The following is a 5,822-nucleotide window of genomic DNA, read 5'->3' as shown; positions in this document are numbered from 1 at the left end:
TACCCTGTGACACTCTCAGCTGGGAAAACACAAGATTGTGAGTACACAGACCAATCCTTACTGCTGGCACTCTCACCAGATGCAGTTTGAACCATAAATCTGGCATCAATCTGGAGAAGACTAGAGCTTCCTGCCAGGCAGGGCTGTTAGAGTGGACCCCAGAAGTGCAACAGCCTAAGGGAGAATCCATTGCACACTTTTTTTCCCCTGTTGCAGCTTACAGCTGTAGCTGGGCAGAAGTTGCTGCAACTTGCCCTGATCCATGGGCACCCGCTTCTCTTCTCCCTTGTGTTGACCACTGCCTGTTCAGATCTCTGTTCTGCAAGACATGCTCTGAATGCACCCACAGTCTGCAAATGCTCTGCAGCTCCTTGGCAGCTTAAGGTTGGCCTTGACCTGCATTTTTCCACATGCTTGCACTTGAGGGCTGAGTGACCAAATTCCAAGTGCAGCAGATAAAACAGCAGAAAGCCACAGATTTCCTTCTTGCCCAGTAAATGCTTGGACCGAGGCCCGTCAAGCCCCAGTGCTGGTGTCAGGGATGGGGTGAGGCTGTGACTGGGCAGGCCGGGCAGGGCTGCCTTGCTGCTGCAGTACTGCCCCTCCTGCTCTGAGCTGACACACATAACCTGGGTGCTGGCAGCAGCGGTAGGTGTGCTGTCCCCATCATACTGATGTTCAGTCTTGTTTATTTGTTTATCTGGGAGCTCACACCCACTGTAATTTACAAAAAAAAACCAAAAACAAAAACAAAACCCCAAAAACCAAAAAACCAAACCAAACCAAACCAAAACAAAACAAAACAAAAACCAAAATACCAAAAAAAAAACCAAACAAAAAAAACCCAAAAAAAACACCCCCAAATTAAATTTCTCAGTCTCTTTTTCCCCAGAGTTTGTTTCTGAATGAATAAATCCGTACTGGGCCCCAGGTTTTTATACTTTCTAAGAACACTGTTGCTAATTCCATTTTGTGTGGGACTGAATGCTGTCATCAGCCTGCATTTAGCACCATGCTGGAGAAAAAGGGGTAGTACATATGCCAGCTCCCCCCTTCAAAGTGACAGCTGCCCTTGCTGAGTTTCTGTGGCCCCTTGACTTCTGTGAGAGAAGCCTGGTCTTCCCAGCCTGCCAGTTGCTGAAGTCCCTGAAGATACTCCAGAGAGAATCGATGTAATAAGGGACACAACAAGGATGCAGTAGTGTAAGAGAATTGGGGAAGTCTTTCTTTTTCTCCTTGCCTTTTGAAGGGATACTGTTCTGTGATGCTGCATTTGCATAGATCTTCAACAGCAGGGTCACCCAGCCATGCCTGGCCACCTTTTCACAATGCCTCTGGTTGACAGTCATATGTCTCCACACTCTCCTACACATCTGCAGGCACAGCATCCTTCTGAAGAAAAAACAGGGAATAAAATCCTCTCTAGTGTTCTGTTTATCCAGTGAATGTGCAGGCACACAAACTGCTCAGCACTTCCCCATTAGTTAAGCTGCCAGAGAAGGAAGATGCAGGTTTGCACATCAACATTAAGAGCAGAAATGTGTCCTTGATGTTGCCTGCTACTTCTGACTTCAGAGCCCACCTACTGTGCAGGTGTAATTTTTTTCCAAATGACCTATTCACTACTTGGGTATGTCTGAATTAACACCAGGAGGGAGCCACAACAAATACCACTGAGCAGAAGGGCACCAGTCACCCTTGGTGAAAGCCATCCTGTTTCTTGGAACACATTCCTGCAACATTTGCTTTCATTTCTCTCAAAAGCTGCAGACAGAACTTGGTAGTCTCTGAGATATCTCATTTGCATTGAGACAGCAATATCCTCTGTTAACTCATGGAAGCTCTGTTTTTTACTGCAACACTGTGATTATCTAGAAGTGTACTGGCAGATCAGAGCAGAACTAGAAATACTGAAAGCAGCTTACTCTTAAGTAGCCAGATGCTAATGCAAAGCTTTTCCTTTGGGAACTGTCAGGTAAAATCAGGTCAACAGTGGGAAAAACCCTACCTGAGCACAACTGCCATCCCAGATTCTCCTCCAGAAAATACACTGCCCAAGGGTCCAGCCAGCTCCTAGCACCTCTGGACAGATGTTATTCTTGCTGCTGTCAGTCCAGGGAGACAAAGCAGTGCATAGAAAAGAAATGCACTGCTGATAGGCAAAAGGGCTGAGTACCCTTGTAACAAGAGGATTTGTGTGATTTGTTTATTAAATTGCTGTGACAAATAATCAGGCTGTATGTTAGGCACTTCAGCAGGAACCACCCAAACCAACAGAAGATGAGCAAGGAACTGGGAAAGTGCAGCAGTAACCAAATGTGAGCTGGCTTTGGAGCCAGGTTTTGGCAAGGCCCATAAAGCTTTAACATTATTCTAGTGATCAGAAAAAGTTGTGTGTGACAACAAAAACCCCAAAACAGATAAAGAAAACTTTCAAATTAAAAGGTATCAAAGACTGTAACTGAGAAATGGTGTAAGTTTTTCTTCATTTAGATGAATGCAGCTGCATGTACAGAACATATCTTCTTGCCTGGTGATGAGCTTCTCTGCAGAGGAAGCTATTTTTTCTCCCTTGTTCTTCTCAACCTACACAGAACCAAAGCTTTGCAGGCACCTCCTTTTGCTCTGGCAAGATTGACTCTATGCCTCGTGCATAAGATTACCATCACTTTACTTCTGAGGCAAGCACACAAAATAGGGCCTGAGACACAGGACACAGCTTAGCACCATGTGGTTAAAAAGATGCAGACCTTACAGGAGCAGATACAACTGAGAGGAAAGAGGGAATAAGCCTGGTAGGGCTGGGTAAGGAGGTACAAGCTCATGTGTCTTTCCTGTCACAACTGTGGGACACCCTCAGTCCCTGACAGGACCAGCCAGCACCTTTCAGGAGTCAAAGAGATTAGGATTAGGAGCTGGTCTTTGTCCACATTCACTGTATCAGGGCTGCCTGGGATCTTTCCCACTGTGCAAAACCACCCCACAAAGACAGTTCAATGCTGGCAGCAAAACTGTGCAAAAGGACTTCCAGGTTTGTAAGATGATTCAAGTTTCTTTATTCAAATGTTCAAGTCTTTATTTCACGTAATGATCATTGCAAATTGTAGACAAAGCTCGTGGCCTGGTTTCTCCTGAAACTTTTTCCCATGGAGACAGTGCTGCTCCTGATTTGACTTCTCTGAGCTCCCAGCAAAAGGCAGCTGGATGTTGCAATTACATCTCCAGAGCTTTCTGCCTCTCTTAGCTTGTTCCTTTGCTGCTACCTGTCCCTCCAAATGAAGTCAGCCCTTCCCAATCCTCCCTCTAAGCCAGTGCCCGGGCAGAAGAGCTCCCCGGCTCTCACAGGAGCAAGGAGCGGGATCCCGGGAGCAGGAGCCGTGCTGTGACACTCAGGCTCATGTCCCCGCAGCAGGGTGACCTGCAGGCAGCCCGGAGCCATGCCCTGCCCCGGGGCTCTCTCTGCCCTGCTGCCACGGCAGCTCTAGGAGAGAGCAGAGGAATGTGCCTGACGGGTGCTGGGCAGGGATGCTGCCCGCCCGTCACACAGCATCCACACATCACTGACCCGGAGCCAGTGGGACGGGGAAAGGCACCGGGGACAGCCCTGGGCTTCTGCAGGCCTCGGAGAGAGCGACAGAAGAAAAAACATGGAACGATTTGGGCTGGAAGGGACCTATAAAATATTACCTAGTCCAACCCCCTGGCATGAAGAGGAAGAACTTTCACTTGACCATGTTGTTCTAAGTGCCATACAAGCTGAGCACTTTCACAAATATGGCATCCACAACTTGTCTGAGCAGCCTGTTACAATGTCTCACCACCCTCACTGAACAGTCTAAATCTACACTCAATTTGATAGTCTTGTCCCTTTTCCTGTTATTATAGGCTCTGATTAAAACAAAAAAAGTCTGCCTCCATCTCTCTTGTAAAGCCCCCTTTAACTATCGAAAGGCTGGTCCCTGGAGCCTTCTCTTCTCCAGGCTGAACAACCCCAACACTCTGAGCCTGTCTTCATAAGAGAGTTGCTCCAGCACTCTGATATTCTCCATGGCCTCCTCGGGACTACACTCTATGCAGGTGCACATCTTGCTTCTGGGGACCCCAGAGCTGGACACAGCACTCCAGGTGAGGCCTCACCAGAGCAAAGCAGAACCACCTCCCTCAACATGTTGGCCACAATTCTTTTTATGCAGTTCAGGATGCAATTGGCTTTCTGGGCTGCAAGCACACTCTGAAATAAATAAAGACAGACAAAATACCAATATCATTAGTCTGGGTTACTGCAGTTTTATACTAAGGAAAGCGATACCTTATGGAAAGCTATCAGATCACTTTAATAGGTCCTGTAAATCCAAGAAACAAAGATGTCAACGAGGGCATGTCCCCTCAGCCCACACTGCTGGAGTGGGAGCATGTTTCTGTCCTGCTGGCATCCCTGGAAGCAGCATTTCTGTGGAGAGAGCTGGGCTGGATTCTCTGGGGAGCTGCACAGTGCCTGCGCTCCCTGCCAGTGCCCGGGAGCACGGTGCCAGCAGAGGACACCTTCAGCCCAGGGTACCCTGGCACAGACCCCACACACTCACAGATCTGCTGCCACCCACCACTCTACAAAACCCCTCCCCATCTAGCTGGGCCCCAAATCCTGACAATATCTTCTGACCTCTCCTCTTGCCCCTTTCTTGCCCAAGCCGTGCTCATCCCAGGTGCCACTTTCATGCCCTGGGGCTGTGCACTGCATATTTTTTGTTCTTGTGAGTGACCCTGGGCTGTGGGCTTTAGTCTAGCACAATCCAGGTCTGCTCACACATGTGGGGCCTGCTCTTGTCCCATAGATGCTCAGGGCTGCCACAACCATGCTGAAGAGCAGAGTCACAAGCCCCAACTCTCACTCATCCTGGAGGAGTTGACGTGATGCATGCTGAGCTTGGAATAAGCAGACAGGAGGGTTGCTGGGGGCTGTGCCCTCCCTGTCCAGAAAGGCTCCTGCGAGGTTTGACTCAGAAGGGCTAGAACAGCTACTGCACCTCCACTGTCCCAGCCACCTGCAGCTCCGCAGGAGCACACATGCAGATGGGCCGTGTTTTGCTGTGGGGCACTGCATTTTCATGTGGACACTTCCCTGCAGGGCTGGTGGTGACCACACACTGCTCTTCAGCTGAGGAGAACTTGCCCAGTGGAAATACATGGTGCTACTGCTCTGGCGAAAGTACTGACCCCAGCACATGGGCTGTCTGACTGAGAACCTCCCATCTGATTAATATTCACATCCTTTCCCGGATTCTGCCATGCGGCTTGAGAACTTTGCTTTTCTTGCTGAAATATGGGGCATATAACTTCCTTCTTTCTCCTCATACTTTGATGACTAACTACAAATGCCTAACTACCTAACTACCACATTACCAGTGAACTTTCACTCAGTTGCACCCTGATGGCTTGTTTCAGCAGGTATTCTAGATGTTTACAATCTCTTCAAACTGCCAAGTTTGATTAGAATCAGACTTAGGAGTCATTAGGCATGATGGATGGACAGATGTATTCATGTGTAGCAAAGTATTATAGTCAAGCAGTAATTTTTTGTCAGGAGAAAAAGACTGAGAATTAACTGCCAAAAAAGAACATCACAATATGATGAGGTCGGAGTGGACTGTGGTGTGACTGGAAAAGTGAGATCTCCAAGGACTCCTTACAGGTTGGGCTGGAGTGTAGACTGCAATGGTGAAAACTGGAGAGGGCTGGCATGCAGTGTGAGCAGCCAGACCTTGCACAAACACATGCTCATTTTTACTTCTCCTGTAAGGCCTATATTTCTATTTCCTCACCCA

The sequence above is a fragment of the Melozone crissalis genome, unplaced genomic scaffold (genome assembly GCF_028551555.1).
Source record: "Melozone crissalis strain CALT ecotype California unplaced genomic scaffold, PUWL_Pcris_2 ptg000005l_1, whole genome shotgun sequence".
NCBI classification, from domain to species: Eukaryota; Metazoa; Chordata; class Aves; order Passeriformes; family Passerellidae; genus Melozone; species Melozone crissalis.
Note: the sequence above shows the minus strand (reverse complement) of the source record.